The sequence below is a fragment of the Pseudorca crassidens genome, chromosome 6 (genome assembly GCF_039906515.1).
Source record: "Pseudorca crassidens isolate mPseCra1 chromosome 6, mPseCra1.hap1, whole genome shotgun sequence".
Taxonomy (NCBI): domain Eukaryota; kingdom Metazoa; phylum Chordata; class Mammalia; order Artiodactyla; family Delphinidae; genus Pseudorca; species Pseudorca crassidens.
Genome location: NC_090301.1, coordinates 133310682 through 133331886, shown reverse-complemented (window position 1 = coordinate 133331886; position 21205 = coordinate 133310682). Strand labels below are relative to the sequence as shown.

Here is a 21205-nt window from a genome sequence, read left to right as displayed (position 1 = left end):
TCTGTAGGGGTGGTGGGAAGGGAGGGTGGGGAGCATTGGAGGGCAAGGTGCACGGCAGCCTCGACTGTGACACAGGGGCAGGAGGGGGCCGTCCTCCGCCCACCTCAGTGTCGGGGGTGCGTTCACCCATGAGGAGAGCCATGGGCAACGGGCACAGCTCTGTGAGTGGTGCCAGGAGTGACCATGAGGATGGATGGCGGCCCTGCCTGCCTTGAGATCCGATGCTTCTGGAAAGTGAGTCTTTCAGGAACACCAAGCTCCGTCCCTACCCGGCGGACACCGAGACGGTTGAACGCGCTTCCTGTAGGTGGAAGCCATTCGTCCGTTCGTTCCTCCTCACCCCCTGAACACTGACCTTGCCTTCCACCCAGATGCTTGTTTCAAACGCGACCCCTTCAGACTGGAAGGGCAAGGGGCCTGGGCTCTGAGGGCAGGTCCCTTCCTGGCTCTGCTTGTGACCTCGTGACCTCTGGGCTTTGGTTCTCGAACCATCCAGTACAGAACCACACGCCCGCCCAGCACCTCCTGGGTGCAGGACGGGGTGTCGTGTGAAGGTGCACAGCTGTTCTCAAGGCCCACGGCCCCTTGGAATCCCCCGGGGAGCTTTCAAAAATGCTGATGTCTGGGAGCCCACCCCAGAGGCTCTGTTGGCCAGAGCTGGGCTGGGTATTGGCATTTATAATTCCCTGGTGTTTCGAATATGCTTGTAGACCCTGCGATCCCCTGAGGCTGAGGAACAGGGGGCAGAGGGGTGATGGCCTCCCTGCTGTCTGCCCCTCTGTCTGGGCCCTGGCCCCGCGGGGAGGGTGGGGTCTGCGGCCGGCCAGGAGGGGGCCCGGGAAGGATGGAAAGTGCCCGCACTGCAGGCTCTCCCTCAGCCATTAAAGTTTATCGTTGTCGCAGACAGTGATTGAAAAAGGCTTTTTGCAGGACTGCAGTGTGAGCAATGAAACTTGCCAGCTGATACAGACACAGGGCACTTATCTCATAAAAATATCCTCCGTGTCAAAAGGTTTCAGTAAATGTGGCTGGAAGTATTAGCTGTTGTTTCTGCCAGCCTCAGGCTCCCCCAGGGCCCCCACGAGGGGCTATAAAAGGGGGCTCAGTTCCTGCAAAGGAGGAGGGAGGGAAAGAAGGAGAAGGGGAGGGGAAGCTCAGCCCTGCCTGCTGCTGGCAGGGAAAGCGCCGACTTCTCGGTAGCCCTGCGGTTTAATCGGGTAGGTGCTCTCTGCTCTCCCTTGTGTATCCTCCAGTTGCCAACTTCGAGGGTGACAGGGCCGCTCCCCCAGGGGCAAGTGTGCTGACAGCCAGCTAGGCCGTGAAGTTCCATTTGTGTGAGCTCGCTGACCTCCCCCAGTGACCCTACACCAGAAGGAAGTTACATAGGCTGAGCCTCCGAGAGGTTAAGCACTTTGCCCAAAGTCACATAGCTAGAAAGTTGCAGAGCTGGGATTAGGAGACCAAAACCCTCCTCTTTTCTGGACACCTAGAGCCAGGGATGAGTTCTTACTCTGTTTGGAAGCTGGGTCACTGCCAGAGGCCCAGGCTGGTCTGGCCAGGCCTCTGCCCACCACCCCGGGGCTGCTCCAGGGTCTGGGCTTGTGGTGCAAATCAGGCTGAGGAAAGATTACCTGTCTGCCTCTGGGGGTCTCTTCGGTGGGAACACAGGCTTTCAAGGCGGGCTCAGGAGAGACCCATCATGATGCTGAACACACTCTGTGGTGTAGGGGCTTGACTCAGGTGTGGCTGTCTCCTGGGGTCACCGGGGACTGCTGAGGAGTGGGCTGCATCCACCCCCATCCCAGTCCGAGTTTCTATCCAGGTGTCAGTGCACCAGCACATTCTGCCCCCCGTCTGCCCCTCGCTGGGCTCCAGTTACCTCCTGAGCCCACTGCTGGCTTGGATGGAGGTGTGCGGTCCAGAGAAGGGCCGGGACTTCTCTCTGAGAAGGCAGCTGCGCTAACCGTGGGCAGGGCCCCTCACCGCCCAGCCTCCCAAATCGGCATCCACTGGGAGCCAGGTCAGGCCCTGGGCTCGGGCAGCACAGAGGCAGCGGGAGAGCCTGGGCGCGTGGGTCCAGTAGGAGGTCAGGGGCTTGGGCATGACGGGGGCTCCTGAGCCCTGACCTAGGGGAGGCGAGGGTCCTGTCTGCATATGGGTTTCCCTTCTCCTGGCCCGCACCCACGCGTGGGTGATGAGGCCCGCTGGACCCTGGGGTCAGCCCTGCTCCCGGACAGGATGCCAGGCAGGCTGGGTCCAGAGCAGAGCACCCAGGACCCAGGCCAGCAGCTCACAGGCTTGGCTTCAGCGTCAGAAAGCCCGAGGGGCCAGGTGAGCAAGAGACAGCTCGGACAGCCTAGCTTCCGGGCTCCGGCTCTGTGCCACCCGACCCCCCCACCCCCGCCGCCTGTCTTTACACACTTGCCTTGTACGACTTTCTCACTGAGGGTTCCAGCCACCACCCAGATCACAGCCTCTTCCAAGAGCTGTCCCTCAGCTCAGGCCTCATTTCTACAACTAGTCCCTGGATGTGCCCTCCCTGCCGTCCCCACGGTCCATGGGCATCTCAAACTCAGCTGGTCGGAAACCACCCATTTTCTGGCTCTCAAAGCAGCCTTTCTCTCCCACGTCTCCTCGCATAGTTGGGGACACCACCACCCATCTCAGCCCCAGGATGCTCGACTGGACCTGTCTCACTCTTCACTCACCCTCGCACCCTGCAGCCTGCACTGGCTGTGACCTGTCCCCTCTCTGCCCCCCGCTGCCATCCCTCCAAGGTTAGGTCTGCTGCTCAGTCCGTCTCCTGGCCTCCGGCATCATCCTATACACAGCCCATCCTCCGCGCCCTTGGATGTCAAATGCAGATCTGACCCCGTGGCTCCCATGCAGAAAACCTCCTGCTGTCTCGCCATCACCAGCAGGCTAATGTTAGTGTCCTTTTAAAAAAATTTTATTTTATTGGAGTATAGTTGATTTACAATGTTGTCTTAGTTTCAAGCGTACAGCACAGTGAATCACGTATATATATATATATATATATATATATATATTCTTTTTTAAAAATTCTTTTCTATTATGGTTTATCACAGGATATTGAATATAGTTCCCTGTGCTCTACAGTAGGACCTTGTTGTTTATCCATCCTCTGTATAAGAGTTTGCATCTGCTCACCCCAAACTCTCAGTCCATTCTCCCCACCCCCTCTCCCCCTTGGCAACCACAAGTCTGTTCTTCTATGTCTGTGAGTGAGTTTCTGTTTTGTAGGTAAGTGTCAGAGTTTAGATTCCACATATGTGATATCATATGGTATTTCTCTCTTTCTGACTTACTTCACTTCCTATGATAATTTCTAGGTCCATCTATGTTGCTACAAATGGCCAAATTTCATTTTTTATGGCTGAGTAATATTCCATTGTATATATGTACCACATCTTCTTTATCCATTCATCTGTTGATGGACATTTAGGTTGTTTCCATGTCTTGGCTGTTGTGAATAGTGCTGCTATGAACATAGGGGTGCATGTATCTTTTTGAATTACAGTTTTCTCCAGATGTATGCCCAGGAGTGGGATTGCAGGATCATATGGCAGCTCTATTTTGAGTTTTTTGAGGAGCCTCCATACTGTTCTCCACAGTGACTGCACCAGTTTGTAATGCCCAGTGTCCTTAACATCCTGTAAGGCATGCCATGCCCAGCCCCCCACCACCACCACTCCCCTGCTGTTGATGCTGTGACAACACCAAGCACTCCTGCTGTTTCTCATCTCTGTGCCTTCCTGGTCCCTTCCTCGCTCACCTGTCACCTGTTGCCTTGAATGTCTCCCACTGGCTGGCAGATCCTTGAGATCAGGGCTGCTGCGTTTTCCTTCCCGCATCTCCAGGACAGAGCCTGGGCTCAGGAGCTGAAGACGTGTCATATGGTGGAGAAGACAGAACGGGGAGCTGGACTCCCTCAAGGACTCTGAGTGGACGTGGCCTCCCTTGGGAAGACCACGGGGAGTGCCTTTTCTGTGGCCAGGGACTTGAGCTTCTCCATTTGTCCAGCCACACTGTCGTAAGGAAGCAGTCACGACAGATGGGCAGAGTGCAAGGGTGGCTAAGCCTTAGGCTCTAGAATCGCAGACAGGGGTTGAAATTCTTTCTTGTCTGTGACTCGCTGTGTGATCTTAGACAAGTTATGTACTCTTCAAGCCTCAGTTTTCTCATCTGTAGAATGGGGGCAGTCATAGTGCCCCCTCCCCCACATAGGGTTGATGTAAGGGAAAATAAACATGAGTGTCAAGTGCACAGAATTATGCCTGGAGTGGCACTCAAAACTGTTTTTGTAATTGTACGTCATTCAACTGATACTCATTTGAGTTTTTACCACTGGACTTCTGGACGTGGAAAAACAATATTACTACAGTGAACAGTACAGACATGGGGTGCGCGGTGGCCAGAAGGCCAGTGTGGATGGCACGTCGTGGCCTCGTTTCCGTGTGGGACCCCACATGATCGCCTGCCCCCCGGCACTGTGGGGTGAGCAGGGACCATCCATAGTGGGCTGTCACCCCGTGTTGATGAGGGAGGCCCTCAAGTCCTGGTCTGGTGGTCTGTCCGCTCAGCTTCGGCCTGAGTGGTTGGCCAAGGGAGCAGGGGTGCCCAGGTCCCTGGCATCTGCTCTGGAGCTGTGGTTTGGGGCAAACCAACGTTATCCCTTCTTATCCCGAGCTCCTGGCTCAGGCTGCTGTTGGTCTGGCCTGGAGGTAGATTTGGGGTGGGGGGTTTTGGTCTGAGAATCTTATTTTGCCCGGAAAGGAAGGGGAATCAGCCGCCAGGAAGCTCACTGCAGTGCTCAGCTTATGGCTGGTGGCGCAGACTGCCTGCAGGGGGCGGGGGTTCAGCTTAGTGCCAGAGTGCCCTCCTCCTCTGACCTGAAAGGACATCTCCAACCGGTGGGGGACAGTCGGCTTGTGCTAACAATCTGACCCCCGGCAGAGTGGCTGCGAGGGTTCCCCGGCCCCAGTCCCCTGTGTCTCCACGAACCCCAGGATGTCATTCCTTATTGGAAATAAACGCATCCTCTGCCTTTTGGCCAACTAGGTGATGAGGGTCCCACAGGTAGGTCACCTGGAGGTGCCTCCCAGACTCAGGAAGCCCCCCTGGTGCTCCCAACCCAGCCGGGCCCCCTGGCCTCTGCCCGAACGTGCCCTGTTGTCCCCCCACCCCACTTTAAGCTCCGCTTGCCCTCCTAGCTGCCCGGCCGGCCCCGCCCTGTCCGTTGCATCCCTACTGCATGTGGCTCTTCCAGAGCGCCCTCTGGAGAGAGTGTGAAATACTCAAGGGCCCTGGAGAAGGGCTGTGGATTTCACGGCTCCAAGCCTGTGAAGCTGATGCTCAGAAGAGTGAAAACACACACATCCATTCACAGCAGGAGGACGGCTGCTGGGCTGTGCACCTCATTTACACCCACTTTGCACACGGGGATCCTGGCTCCTCCCAGGCCACCTGCTGGTCCTCGTGCTGGTGGGCAGCACCAGTCGATGGAAGAGCGCCCAGCTGTAGCCATAGCGACAGCTTCTCCACAGCGCACAAGTACCGGCCTGGCCTTGGGGGGGGGGCGTCCACCTATTTACCTCTGGGTGCCTCCAGGGCCACTGATGACACCTGCAGTCTCCCCGGGCTGTGGATTCTTCTTTCCAGCCATCCTGTCCCATCCTCGATCCTGCAGGGCATCTGGTTCACCCCTGCTGTGGGACCTTTGCCTATCCGAGCCATTTGTAATGCTAACAGGCAGTTGGAGTCTCCCAGCGGCCCCCCAGGCCTGCGGCAGGGTTGATGGCAGGGCCCTCAGCCACCCTGTCCCTTGGCAGGTGTGCAGGGGTGCCCCTCCTAATCACAGGCTGCGTTTTAATTTATTTTAATTTATGCAGACGGGGGAGGGATGCTGGCAGGAGTCACAGACATCCATCACCCCATCTCCCAGCACAGTCAGTTGTCAGCGGGGCCTTAAAGATAATACACTTTCTGTTTAGGGCAGTTACTTCATCTTGACAAACTCCTGTGTTAAGCAGGGCTCTTAGAGGGGCCATGATTAATCAGCACAAAACCAGGTGGGTGCCTTTTCTGAACTGTAGTCGCCCCTGGGGACCCGGGCTGCGCCCTTTGCCACCCTCGCCGCCCTGTTTACACTCGCAGCATGCTGAGAGCGCGCACCCTGCGAAGGCTGTGAGGCACCGAGCCGCGGCAAGGGAGGGGCCCATTTGTAACGCCGGTCAGCACACTTCCAAGCCTGGCAGAATGATCCATGGGGGTGATTAGCAGGCCCCAGGAACACAGCTGGGGAAAACAGATAACCCCCTCTCGTGGGTCCCTCCCGGACTCGCCCCCAAGACTTTGCTGGATCCTTGGGTAGCACTTAGAAGCAGCCGCGGGAAATACTTCCATTTTGGGTCGGGGGGGGGTTCAGTCCACTTTTGGAAAGGCCACCGACAAAGTGCAAAGACCACGTTCAGCCCCGCGACTCTGCCCTCCCGGGTCACCTGTGCCCCGCTCCTCCATCACACACCGTGGCTCTGGTCACACTGAAGCCCCCGCGCCAGGCCGCCTGGGCCTCCTCCTTGGCTCACGTCGTATCTTCATGGTCCCAGAAGAGCTCTCACTGCCCTGTCACGGCCTTAAGGACGTGGCTGGAGTTTCCCTGGGTGGCTGTGACACTGATTAGCTGTGTGACTGACCCCGGCCAGGCTCCTGAACCTCTCTGTGCCTCAGTTCCCTCACCTGTAAACCGGAGATGATGATGATGCAATCCTTATCAAACACTATGCAGGTTAAATCACACTCAGGAAGCCTCCAGCATGTAGGAAGCCTGGTGCATTTGCTGTTAGAACAACTTTCGATTTCAGTCTCTGAGGAGGGCCCCAGCTGATGAGCTGACCCTTTGTCCGGCTTTTCCTATGACTACTGTTCTAATACTACCACGTCCGCTACGATGGCTCTGTCTAATGCTGCCCTGCCTGGTGCTGCCGTCCTGTCCTCCTGTGTCTAACACTGCTTCGTCTGCTACCCATCTGTGCCGCACGACTTTCTCTCCTGTTAATTTATGCAGAACATGGGCAGCTATGGGCCCCCTTCTTATCCTCAAGTCTCTTTTCCAGGAGTGAGAAGATTCCCTCATTCGTTCCCCCCTCATTTATTCACGCCCTCCCGCCGTGCCAGGCACCCGACTTTGGCTTGGGGGAAATGGTCCAGAGGGCATATATTCTGCCTGATTTGGGGAGGGGGCAGGAGAACAGGAAACATCACAGGTACATGTGATCTTGATCCGACCAGGGTTCTTAGACTCGGTAATCAATAGAAATTGTCTAGAGGCCAGACAGGAGATCCAGGCAAGGCTTTACTGGGGCCCCTGCTGCAGCAGGGGGGGGAGCCAGAACAAGTAGCAAGCTCCCTTTGCTCTTCCCCAAGGTGGGGCGGGCTGGTTCCTTATATGGGGTGAGGGTAGGGGTGTGTCCAGGGGTCCGGCTGGAGGGGTGGCTTAGGTGGTCTGCCCACCCCCTTGGGGGGGTTGAGTGCAGGGGGCATGCGCGCAGGACCCCGTTTTTGCTCCGGACACCTTGTTTTTGCTCCCAGCTCTTCAGAAATGTTAGTTGCGTTTTTGGTCTTTTTGTATCTTGTTGTCCCTAATTTGCCCTGACTACACATGCGCATAGTTACTTTTAGTCCCTTATAGTTTCTTTGTATCTGTTGCTCCAGGAGACCTTTGTCCAGGTGCAGGCATTGCAGCAAAGGGTCCCAGGTCCCAGGTCCCAGCCTGTCTCAGACTGGATTTGTTTGGGGCAGCATGCGTTGGCCTGATAAGCAGGAGATGGGCTTGGTGGGAGGAGAAGAGTGAGCGTGGGTGGTGGGCTGGGAGCTCTCTGAGGTCTGCAGAGGTCCGGCTGATCCTGGGGGTGGGGTCAGAGGAGTGCCAGGCTGGGCCCTGGACTCCATTCTGCCTGTGACAGCAGGAGCTGGGGGCCACCTCCCAAGCAATGGGATCCCTCCTCTGGGTTCCCTTGGCTGGGTGAAGCTGGACCCACAGAGCAGGGCCGTTGCCCACAGCACCTTGAATGGGACGAAGAGGCCAGACTGCTCTGGGATTTGTAGCAAGGGCAGCTCTGGCTTCTCCATCCGCCAAACACGTTGTGTGTGGGAGTTTGCCCCTAGATGTTAAACCCTGTTTGTCTTAAAGGAAGTACACTCCGTCTGCTTTTAATTCACACACTTAGTTCATCAGAATTTGCAAGAGGTTTTTTTGGTGTCCGGGAAGCCTTTGGAGTTTTTCCCTGCCTGTCCTCTAGGAAGAGTTTCCTTCTAGGAAACAAGATTCTGGGCCCTGCTCAGGGCCAGTGGGTCGGGTCATGAGGCCGTGTTTTCTGTGTTTGTTTCTCCACCAGCAAAATCAGAGGAATGGGCTTTTCCTGGGGTTCCACGGATGGGGTACAGTCCTGCAGGGTGGACGTCCAGTGTCCCCTGGACGCAGTAGTGGAAGGTCGTGGGCCAGCGTGTAGGGAGGGACGGCGGGAATGGCATATGCTGGGACCATCATTCAGACAGTTGGGTCCAGAATCACGCAGAGCCGGTGCTGCCCAGGGAGCCAGGCTTCTGGAGGTGTTACGGGGCTCAGCCAGTGTTTGTTCACAGCCCTGCCTGCACCGCTGCCTGCGTGTGCTTTGCTTTCTGGGGACCCTCGTAATTGTCATAGGCTCTCAGGAGTCCAGTTGCCCACTGCCTTGTTTGAGAATGCCTGCCCAAGCCAAGGGGAAAGGCATTGTGCAGCAATCCAGGGCAGAATTCAGGGAGGCGCTGCAGGCTTGCTCTGCTCGGCCCTGCGGGTCAAGGGTGTGGGAGGAGCTTGGGATGAACATAGACACACGACTGTATATAAAATAGACAAGCAACAAGGACCTACTGTATAGCACAGGGAACTCTACTCAATATCTTGTAATAACCTATAGTGGAAGAGAATGTAAAAAGAGAATATGTGTGTGTGTGTGTGTGATTGAATCACTTTGCTGTACACCTGAAACTAATGCAACATTGTAACTCAACTATATTTCAGTAAAAAATTTAAAAAGCAGATAATGTGGATATATTGTATACCATAGGGAAATTATAGCCATTATCTTGTAATAACATTTAAAGGAGTATCATCTGGAAAAACACTGAATCCCTATGCTGTACACCTGAAGCTAATAAAATATTGTAAATCTTCTATACTTCCATAAAAAAATTTAATAACTAAATAAAGTCAATAGATTTAAAAAAACGATAAACAAGCAAAAAAGGGTGTGGAAGGAATGAGCCTGGGAGCACTTGTGACTTAAACAGATGCAAGCAAAGGAGAAACGAAGGGAAGATCAACTGCTTGTCAGGCGGCTAATTTAAGGACCAAATAGAAGTCTGCAGGGAGCTCAGATTCAGAAGCAAGGAAGGACTGAGGTTTGGGAGCGCGCTCATCACCATAATGTATCGATGAGACTTTGCTTCACCCAGACTGGAATTCAAAAGCAAAGTCCAGTAATGATACCTGGTTAGGCCTGGGTCATTCAGTAAGGTGACCACGAGCTATGTTGGCTGTCCTGCACTTCATATGGAGCCGATTCGAATTGAGATGCGCTGTCAATGAAATACATAACTGACTTGGAAAACTTAGTACAAATAAAAGGAAATAAAATATCAGGTTAATGATTTGCATGTTGAAAGGATAATATTTCTGATAGACTGGGTCAAGGATATTGTATTATGAAAATTATTACCTGTTTCTTTCTAGTTTGTTTTTAATGAGGCTACTAGAACATTTAAAGTAACATAGGTGGCCTGCATCACACATCTGTGAGGCCAGGGCTGTCCTTGACAGGAGGACAGCAGAGGAGACTCGTTTTAGGTAGAGGAGGTTTGAAGGGAAAGAACCCTGTTGAGTCATGTATAATCATCGGGACCATTCTGACAACGGTCTCCGAGGAGTGGTCCTTAGGGGTCTGCTTCAGTGAGGGAATGAAAAGCATTTGGGTTTTTTGTTATTGTCGTTTTTTGCTTTTATTGATTTTATTTTTGGCTGCCTGGGGTCTCAGTTGCGGCACATGGGATCTTTCATTGAGGCACGCGGGCGTTTCCCTAGTTGTGGCTCGGGGGCTCCAGGGCGCGTGGGCTCTGTAGTTGTGGCACACGGGCTTAGTTGCCCCACGGCATGTGGGATCTTAGTTCCCTGATGAGGGATCGAACCTGCGTCTCCTGCTTTGGAAGGTGGATTCTTAACCACGGGACTGCCAGGGAAATCCGAAAAGCATTTGTAACGAGCCGTCCACGGCAGGAAAGTGAGTGCCGCCCACAGAGCTTGGAGGTGCTTGGAGGCTGTTCTCACAGCAGATTCCACTGCCTGGTTTGGAATCTCGCTGGCTGGCTTTGTCAGGCTCTGCCTCAGAACACGCCCTGGAGTCGAGGTCTTGGCCAGCCTGGGGAAGCATCACCAGTGCCTGGTGGGGACGAGGTGCTGTGGCCTGCTTGAGATCCACAGTAGAGTGACCCCAGGCTCTCTTGGTGCTCTCGGGAGGGTGGGAGTCAAGGCCAAAGCACAGACTGGGCGGATCTTTTGCTGGAGCTCTGTAGGAAAGGGCAGATGCTGGGAGGGAAGCAGAGTAGCAGGTGACACCCTGGGGACCCATGGGGAACAGGCAGAGGAGTGGCATAGGCGTCCTCCTGAAAGGGCTCAATGCCCCCGTGACAAGTGGGCTTTTCAGACAATGACAGGACAGCATCGAAGCTGCCAGCTGACGGGGCTGCTGGTGCAAGCTGGCAGGTAAGTCAAGGGCATGTCCCAGCAGGTGAGCCCGTGCAGCATGGGGTCCACACTGGGAAGCTTGCATCTGTCCTGGGCCACCCGGCCCGCCCCAGCCTCTGGAACAAGTGGAAGGAGCACGGGGACAGGTCACTCCTCTCCAGACCCCGGGCTGGATTCGTGCTTTCTGCAAGGCTCCTTAGAGGGCTGCAGGGGACACCTTTGGAGCCACAGGCCCCTGGGTCTCAAATCTATTGTAGATTTGGGGGTTCTGCATATATTGTCTTCTTTGGGACAGATTCTGTGGCCAAGACAATTTTCAAATTTAATCGGGCTTGACCTTCTCCAAAGTTTCTTTTGATCTTAAGAGTCTGTAATGTGGGACCCCACTGGTCTACCCCGACAGGCAGGCTACTCTTCCCTTCTCTACGACAGCAGAGATCTCCCCAGGGTCCCCCTGGAGATCCCCCCAATCTCCCAGCCCTCAATGAAGGGGCGGGAGGTCTGTGGAGATGGCCAGGTTGGCACTGCTGGGGACCCGCTCTGCGCCTGGCCTGCACAGGCTCTGACATGTTAGCTGGTCTCTGCTTCGTGCCTGCCTCTGACCTCCGTCCTGTCACCACCACCATTTTACAGATGAGGAGACCAAGGCACCGGAAGGTTAAGTGCATCAGCGGTGGGGCCGCTGGGCCAGGGCGTCAGCTGCAGCCTCACTGCTGTTCACCACAACCCCGAGGCCTCTGGCGCAGGTCCTGTTGGCCTCCTGTGGCCTGTTTCCCTCAGCTTACCACCGCCCTCTGCAGGTGTCTCGGTCAGCGCAGGCTGTGTAACAAGAACACCAGAGATTGGTGGGGGGCTTAAACAACTGACATTTATTGCTCACAGTTCTGGAGGCTGGGAAATCAGAGATCAAGGCGCCAGCAGATTCAGTGTCTGGTGACATCCCACTGCCTGACTTATAAACTGCCCACGTCCCACTGTGTCCTCACACAGTGGAAGGGGACACGGTGTCCCTTTTATAAGAGCACTAATCCCATCGTGAGGGCTCCACCCCCATGACCTCATCACCTCCCAAAGGCCCCGCCTCCAGATACCATCATATCAGGCGTTAGGATTTCAACATAAGAATTTAGGGTTGACGAAAACATTCAGTCTATAGCGGAGAGAGACAGGTCCCAAGACTGCCCGGGCTTCCTTGCGGTGCGGGCCACGTGGCATTTGCGTCTGGCCTCTCCCCGGGGAGTCTGGTCCAGCCGTGGACTGTGCATGCCTCTCTGCCTGCCCACCCCACCCTCCAGACCAGCCTCAGGGCCCTCCCCTCCGTGGAGTGGCTCGTGCTGGCCCAGCCCAGCTATTTTGTCGTATTTTGTCAAGCAGCACCTTGGAAAGGCCAGCCCGTGGCTGTGGTGTGGGCCCAGCCACCGCCCTGGTCCTGCCAAGCCCTGTGTGGGCCTGGGCCTCCGCCCGCCGGACACCCGCCAGCTTGTAGTGTTGGAATTTCCTGTCTGATGTTAATTTCCCCCCACTATTTTTCCCCCCAAAGTGAGACAAAAACTCTTTTTAATTGCATGCTCTGGAGTGCCAGTCAGGATATTATTATTCTTATTAAGTGCTTCCTGTGGGGCAGTGCCCAGGCATGGGGAAGGCTCTGGATGCAGCCTGTCCCGGGGCTTATTATTGGGGATAATAGTGCCATTTGCATAAGGCCTGGCCACTGGGAAGGAAGCTGTCCCTGGACTTGTCTGCACTGTCCTGCCTCCCAGCTCTGATGCTTCGGCCATTACTTGGTTCCCACTGGGAGAAGCCGTGGCCATGTAAGTCCACACGTCTGAAGGGCTGGCCTTTGAAACTGCCCAGGTTTGAAAGTGGACTGAGAACCCACAGTGAAGGGAGGTGTGCACGGGGGCCTCCACGTGGTTTCTTCAGCCCTGCGTGCACCTTTGTGCTTGTACTTGGAAAAGCACAGTCGCTGGGTTGCATTCCTCATGAGCCTCCGGCCATATTCAGAAGCCCTGGTAAATGGGGCAGCGTGGTGGTCCCCGGGGTTCAGATGTCACACCCAGGGCCATCTCTCTCATCAACCATGTCGAGTTTCTACAGCTGCAAATGTTCTCCAGCCAGGACAATGCATAGTAGGCAGAAACGTGAGAAGTAATCTCTTACTTAACTGGTGCCAGTGGGAATTCTGGGGCTACAGCGGTAAAACAGATAATCTAGGCCCATCGTTTTCCAAGGGTGGTCCCTGGCAAGCTTGGTCAGCATCGCCTGGGCACGTTTTATAAATGAAGATTCTCAGGCCTGTCCCAGGCCCACGGAGGCTGAAACTCTGGGGGTGGGGCCCAGCCATGGGGTTTTAACAAAGCCTGTCGGTGATTCTCAGGTCTGAAAAGCACTGACGTTAGCGCCTAAGTAGGAGCATCATAGGTGTGTCTCTTGTTATGTGTATCGCATCCTTGAATCCCTGAGAGGGTCCCAGAGAGAGGCATCCCTCATCCTGAATATACGGCAGAGGCCACGTGGTTTGGGCCAGCATCCACACTGCACACAGCTCCGTGCCAGGGCACTGGTGAGTCCTCTGGGCTCTGTCCACACTGCCTCCCAGCCTGAAGGACCCAGCATCCTCTCCAGCTCTCCCAATCCTGGCCCCATGAGGGCCCAGCTGCAAAACCACCTCCTCCAGGGAACCTTCCCGGCCGCTCTGGGTCCCACGGAAATGACCCTTCCCTGACTCTGAGGCTGTTCTGACAGCTGTGCCCGTGGACCCCGCTGAATCCCACGGGGCCAGCCTCTCCAGCTTTGCAGGCGGCCTCCACCGAGGTGCCCGTTGCACTACCTGTGGGCAGGAACGCTGTTCCTCGCTCTCTGGAGCTTCCAGGGCCCTCGAGCAGGGTCCCCCTATTTGGACAGAGTAGCGGAAGCCGTTGCGCCGTGGGTGTGACTTTCACCTTCCGGGCTGTGATGGGCCAGAGCTGAGAGGTCCACGCAGCGTGGTGTGTAGCTCCAGTCTGGATACCCGAGAAAGCTGAGGAGCTGGACCCGTGGGGCCTGCAGCCGGTGCAAGTCAAGGCCGTTCTAGAGGGGTCACGTGCCGACCTTCATCGTGTCGCTGGGTCAGACCTGCGTGCTGCGGGAGGGAGCGTTCAGTCTCTCCTTTGGAGCTGGTGCCGGCATCTCTGGAATCTTCCGGGAAGGCGTGAGCGCCGCCTCCCCCAAGGGCGAGGTCCTGGGATCTCCACAGGGATGGGAGCGGGTGTGGGATTCCAGAGGAGCCCCGCTTCAATGGCTGAAACGTCGACCTTAGCTGTGCACAGGCCACGAGCTAGTGTCCAGTAACCGCTCGAGGGCTGGTGGACCTCCCGGGTTCACTGGGGCACAAAGTAAAGGTGCGGCTCGCCATCCCTTCCCTACACCGTCAGTGCTTCTTCTCTTGCCAAGCATCTTCACCTTCTCGTTCCCTGAAGAGTTAAGCAGTTTAACTGACCAAGCTGGGCATTCAGGGTGGAATGGAGACTAGCGACCTTCTCTCTGTTGGGAGAGTCCTCCCCAGAGGTGCACTTGTCCGGACCGTCGGTTCCCCCCTCGCTTCCGGTAGGGGAGAGCGGGTTTGATGCCAGGAAACTGGGTCATATGAACCGCCGCCCCCCAGCACAGGGGAGCCATCCCCTGCCTGGGACCGCTCGGCCTAGGGCTTCTTGGCCACTGCCTTTCCCAGGAGCGGAGTGGCTGCTACAGCACAGGATGACGTGGCTGCCTGAAGGCACGTGAGGAAAGGATGGATACGATTCTCCAAAGCTGCCTTTTAAACAAAATTCACAACGCTGTTCATTGGAGCCATCCGGCCACCTGCGAATTCCCTCCGGTGTTTGTTTCACCTAGGGCAGCACGGCACAGGTTCTAGGGAATGAACGGCAGGGAGCCCTGGAGTTTGCAGCAGCCGGCCTGAGCCTCCTGCCAGTGAGCCGTGTGGCAATGGGGTGGCTTCAGCAGGGATACAATCGTAGAAGAATGTTCCCTCAGTGCCCTGAAGCCCATGGCCCGTCATTTCTGCCTGTCCCCACTCTGTAACGCCACGGTTCCCGTCGCGGGCATGTTCAGCAATGGGCAGCGCATCTGAGATCCAGCTGGATGCATCTCGGGGTCTCTTACCCCAAGAATTACAGAAAAGGTCCCTCCATGATGCTTGGTCCCCTCTCCTGAGATTCACAGTGATGGGGAAGGGGGCTCCTACTTGCCGAGCTCCTGCTCTGTGCAGACACTGTCATAGGCTGCCCAAGAGTTGGGTGTGTGTCATCCCATTTTACAGATGAAGACTGAGGCTCGGAGCCCTTGTCCCTTGTTAGCAAATGACAGAACTGGGGTTCACACCCAGATCCGTCCGGATTTATGGCTCACGTGCTTTCTGCTCCTATCCCAAGCTCCTTAGGCCGTGGGGACAGGTCATCCCTTTAGGACTGTCCTCTGACTGATGGGCAGCTCAGGGGTAAGGCGGATTTCAGTCAGCTGTCAAGTTCACTATGCTTGACTTCAAGCCTTCTCGTCTGCCATTTTTTTCTCCTTCTCCTCCACACTAGCCCCTTCTCCAAAGATACAGATTTTTCTTGCTGCCTGGGTCCTTCAGTTAGGGGGAAGTGACCTGGTAAGTCATCTGTGAATTTTTCACATTAGTGTGAATTTGTGACTTCCCCAAGGTCCATTTGCTTTTAAGAAAAAGAGTGAAACAGTTGCACTGGATATTTCTTAAGATGCAAGGAATTATAGAGGACAAGAATGTGATCAATTAGTCATGAAAGGGGAGTCCCAAGCAGAAATGGGGGGACAAGAAGCCCTTTCCTGGTCCCCAGAGCCATGCCTCCATCTCAGCTCCATCTCGGCACCCAGCAGATTGTCCCTGACGCAGCCCCAGCCACAGCCTCCTGCATAGCCACCCCGGGACATGGTCAGCTGCCCGAGAAGGACAGGGATCGGTGCCCTGCCCTGGCCCCTGACCTCCTGCCCAGGGCCCCACGGGCTGCGCTCAGATGTGTTTGTGCCTCATTGTAACTCAGCCCTGTATCGGGCTAGGACCAGGCCTCCTTCTAGAGACTCCCGCCTGCACCTCCCTCGGTCAGTGCCAGGGCTGGACAACTCTTCTCGCAGACACCCATCTCTTCCCTGGTTCCAGGCCTGGAGCCCGTGTGCTCTGAGCTCATTTCCTGCTATGGTCTTTTTTTTTTTTTTTTTTTTTTTTTGGCTGCGTTGGGTCTTAGTTGCGGCACGCAGGATCTTTGTTGTGGCATGAGGGCTCCTCATTGCGGCATGCGGACTTCTTTCTAGTTGTGGCGTGCAGGCTCAGTAGTTGCGGCTCGTGGGCTCTGTAGTTGCAGCACGAGGGCTCCAGAGCACATGGGCCCTGTAGTTGTGCTGCATGGACTTTCTAGTTGTGGCCCGTGTGCTCAGTAGTTGCAGCATTCAGGTTTAGTTGCCGTGTGGCATGTGGGATCTTAGTTCCCTGACTAGGAATCGAAGCCCCGTCCCCTGCATTGGAAGGCGGATTCTTAACCGCTGGACCGCCAGGGAAGTCCCCTTGCTGTAGTCTTGATGGGAATGGCCACATAACTGGAACCCATGCTGATCTCTAGGGACTGGACAGCCCGGAGGGCTGGGGCGCCCCCAACACGTCCCAGGAGATGGTTGCTTCCCCCGGGCCGGCCCCTCTGTGTATGTCTCTGAGCCCAGTCCTCAGGGCAGCATCTCCACGTGGTAGCAACACATGACTTCATCCAAGGAGAATTCCTCCAGCTGCTGCCCTGGCTGCCTGGTCGTGTTCTGATGACCCGGTTTTCCTGATTCTTTGTCGGAACACTCTGCTGCCACTCCCACCCCCACCCCATCCCGTCAGTCCGTAAGTCGCCAGAGTTGTCATTAACGGGGCATCCACTAGAGCCAGGCTTCCAGGGGAAGGTCCCCCTTGTCCCCTTTCAGTGTCCTGCTTACTCACACAGTGAGATCTTTATACCAAGGACACTCCCCACACAAACGTGCCCTCACCCCTGGGACCACCAGCCAAGGAGCATTTAGCATGTAAACCTTAGTGCAGAAAAATCCTGGGGTTTAAAAAAGAAAAGCCATCACGCCACCATCGTCAGCTTCTTAAACTTTTGGTCTTTCTGTGTAGGATCAAAACCAAATGTGCATTTTTTTCAGAGGGGGCAGGAAGATCCATAGAAAATTCCCATCTTAGAGTTTCCTCCTCAGAAACTTAAAAAGAGAGCCGTTTCTTTGAAATGGCATATGGGGTGTGGTGTGTGTGTGTGTGTGTGTGTGTGTGTGTTCCCCCCCATCATGCTGAAAGGACATGATTTACTTTGGATTTTTTTTTCACTTAAAAAAAGAGGCCACAATGAAAACAGCGTGTGCACGGGTCCCATTCAGTACGTTTCTGGAAGGCCGGCCGCCTTGTTCTTTACGTTCATCTTCGTTATGTTCCTTGGGTGCCGCTGCTGGCCTCTGGGTGGCGTGCTGTCTCGCAGAAGGTCCAGAGTGGGACCTCTGCCTCCTTGGCCTGCCCGATCTGCTCTGGGCAGAGCATTCCCCGCTGAATGTTTCCTTCAGGGCTGTGGGGGCCGGCAGGGGTCCATGCTGGTCTGAGAGGGTCCTGAGTCTTCAGATTAGCCAGCGTCACCCTTCATCCCTCAGTTTACCTGTGGTGCAAAGCTGGTTCCAGAGACGGTTGGCTTAGGTGATGGGGCCAGGGGCTGAGCGGATTCAGCAGGGCCGCTAGGTCAGTGAGTTGTGCAGACAGGACCATAAAGAGGAAACAGTGCCCAGCACGTGCCCCCTGCCCCCCCCACCGCCCGTGACCTGCTCAGGACCCCTCCTAAAGCCTCACTGAGTCGCCAGCTGGGACAAGCATGGCTCTTCCCCGGGGAGCGGGTGACCTTTCACAAACAGCAGGATCTGGGAGGAAGGCGCTTGGAGCTCATCTAATCCCCGTTGTACGAAAGGATAATGTGAGACCCAGACAGGGGACAGAATGTCCCCGAAGTCCCAGGGCCGCCGGGTGGCAGGGCTCTCCTGGGATTCCTGGCTAACGCATGCCCGGCCTCCCTCAGCCTGACTCTATTCATGCGGCCTTTTGAAAAGTTTCATCAGAGCACGTGACTCCCTACCCAGAACCCCCCGGGGGCCTCCCAAATCTCCCAGAAAATAATCCCGAAGTCTTTCCCAGAGCCTGCCTGCCCGGGCTTATAGGACCTCCTAGCCCCACCCCTCTGTTCCAGCCCAGGTGGCCTTGTGCTGAAATCACCAGGCTCTTCCCCCGACCAGGCTCTGGGCCTTCACGTGGCCTTGCCCCACCAGGCTCTGGGCCTTTGGGCTGGCCTCCCCCTACCAGGCTCTGGGCCTTTGCGCTGGCCTCCCCCCACCAGGCTCTGGGCCTTTGCACGGCCTCCCCCCACCAGGCTCTGGGCCTTTGCGTGGCCTCCCCCCACCAGGCTCTGGGCCTTTGCACGGCCTCCCCCCACCAGGCTCTGGGCCTTTGCCCCGCCTCCCCCCTCCAGGCTCTGGGCCTTTGCATGGCCTCCCCCCACCAGGCTCTGGGCCTTCGCGTAGCCTCGCCCCACCAGGCTCTGGGCCTTTGGGCTGGCCTCCCCCTACCAGGCTCTGGGCCTTTGCGCTGGCCTCGCCCTACCAGGCGCACCCTCTCTCGGAGAGCCCTGACTTCTCCAGCGTCGCCCAAGCCCCCTCTGTTTCCCTGCCCGACTCGGTTTCCTTCCTACTCTCAGCGCCTTGGTGTGAGGGTATTAATGTATTTCTGGTTTGCTCCTGTGCCCTCTTCCAGCAATGTCTACAGCTCTGTGGCGGCAGCTTTGTGACTGCCCTGCCAGGAGCTGGAGCAGTGCTGCTACACAGCAAGCACTTGATACAGGCGGATGAGTGAACGAATGAATGAATGGCTGTTCCTACAGTGACTGTGCCCAGAGGTAGCCCCCCTGATGTGAATGGTCCGGTGGTTCTCTGAGGTGGGCAGAGGGGTCCAGACAGCAGGTCCCCGGGTTGGAGTCTGGCTGATGGGAGGCATGGCGCTCCATCCTGGACCGACACTGGGAGCTGCTGGGTAGGAAGTGAGCACGCACTCAGGCTCTGTTTGCTGAGGGCCAGCTTTGTGCAGGTGCTGTGCTCCAGGAAAGCACACGGGGATGAGGGCAGAGAGACAGTGAAACCAGCGGTCACCAGCGGCCTGATCGTGGCTCACCTAGAGGTACAGACATGCCACTCTGAGCCTTGATGTTCTTTCCTGAAAAATGGGGATAAGGACAGGGTTAGTGGCCAAACTAAACGAGACGCTATAAGCAAAGCCCCACGAGGCAGCTGACGTCACTAAGGATGAGCACCCGAGGCACGTCCCCTCCTGACCCAGCTGGGGACTGCCACACTCCAGCTGCCGGCCGACCCGACACATCCCTGCCCGGATGGGAGGAACCACTGACACGAGTTCCCAGGCTCGTCCTGAGGATCCCAAGCGGGTGAGGGTGGGGTGCGGGTGTGTGGCCAGAGCCCCTGCTGCCTGCTCGTTCCATGGGTGTCAGCCATCCTGGGAGCAGCAGGGCGGAGGGAAGTCCTGCCCTGCGGCCCTGACTTGAGAAAGAGGAAGCCATTGCCCCCGTAAGCTCACAGGCTGCACCCCAGGACCTGGCAGAAGGTAGGGGGCAGCCCCAGCTGCAGCAGGACCCTGCAGGCGGCTGTCCCTTATGCCGGGAAGCCCCAGGGTCCTCCTCCCCAACCTCTCGTGCGTGCACACACACGCACACATGCACACACACGCACAGCCTGGTCTTGTGCAGCAGCCTGGTGACCTCGGTGCCATGTCCGCTTCATGTTTGCCAGGTCAGCTACCATGAGCGCTTCCTTCCTGGGGGTTTTATTGCTCTTTAGACCTGGATGAAGTTGCATTACTTCTGAGAAGAGCACTGCTATAGCTGGTGGGGCAGAGGGGAAGGTCTGGGCTCTTGGGGCCTCAGGGGACCCCCTTCAGCCTCTGCAGGTTCGAGATCAGGGGAAGGAGCATCCCAGGGCGCTGGAGAATGATCGGTGGAAAGACTAGGAATTCTGGGGTGAGTGCAGCCTGAGCTTGCAGTGAAGACCCAGGAGTTGCTGTTTGCAAGCCCTGAGAGCAGGGCCCAGTGCTGTGTGAGCGCTTGTTAAATGTGACACATAAGCAAGGTCGGGACAGAAAGACCCCGGGATCACCCTTGCACTCAGGGAGCCTCGGAGTGTTTGTTGGGGTGGTATAGAGGGAAAAGCCCATGCCCAGCCATCCAGGGCCTTGGATTCCCCTCCTGGCTCTGTTGTCTTTCAGCTTATGACTTTGGGCTGAAATCACCCTTGGCCTCCATTTCCTCATCTGTGAAATGGGCACAGTAACACCTACCCTGGCTGCCTCAGGCGGCTTTTGGATATGCAGGGAAACAGAAATAGACAAAAGCAAACCATGTTTATTTTGTTAACAATACTGTAATCTGGTCTGCCTGGCTGCATTTAAAAAAAAAAAAACAAACGAAAAAAAACATAAAGGCTCTTTCCTGCAGGTCTGGGGAGGTGAGTACTGCTTCCCTGCTGACTCCCCTGGGGATTTGGGGAAGTCCACTTTGTCTCCCAGGCTGTAAGCAGGCGAGCAGGCCCTCCGCCCTCCCCAGGGTCTGCAGGGAGCAGAGGGTGACTTGTCCCCTGCCCCACAGCCAGTAAATGGATTATGGACTGCGGGGCTCCAAACATTAGTAATAATTGTCATCAGCAGCAGTAACACGTGCAGAGTGCTTCTTATGTGCACAAGCACCTCTCGGCAGGAATGTTTTATCTTCAGGGCAACCCTAAGAGTAGTTGGTGTTACTTGTTTCTGGATGGACACAGGGAGATGCAGAGGTAACGGAGTTTGCCTGAAGCCAGGCAGCTGGTGCGCAGCAGCTTTGACTCCCAGAGGGTGGCCGGTCCTCCTGTCACCGTTTTCAGAGTCACAGCTGCACGCCCAGCCTCACCTCCTCAGAGGACATGGGCCTAAGGGGAGAAGAGGTGGTCATTCCCACAATCACCAGCCCCGGAAGGGAGCGCCCGACTGCACGGATGGGGCAACGCACCAGTGTCAGGTCTCCTCGGAGCCCAAGATTTGTGGAGTCAGGGTTTGGCAAATTGATTTAATCAGAGTGAGAGGATTTGCTTTCTTTATTCCCAGTCACCGTGGAGGGTGTCAGGATTGTGGAATTAGGAAGATAAAATTGAATATGTAAAAATTCAGGTTAAACATCAGGAGGAAGGTTTCCTCTTGTTAAAAATTCATAAGCGATGAACCCAAGTGTCCATTGGCAGGTGAATGGATAACCCAGATGTGGTATATCTATACAATGAATATTATTCAGCCTTAAAAAAGGAAAT

At 55.9% G+C, this 21205-nt stretch overlaps 1 protein-coding gene across 2 annotated transcripts in view; it reads left to right on the top strand.

The window, feature by feature from the left end:
- Positions 1 to 21205, top strand: part of GLI2 (GLI family zinc finger 2) — a 248427-nt gene that overhangs the window by 159833 nt on the left and 67389 nt on the right. The gene's annotated exons all lie outside the window — the stretch shown is intronic.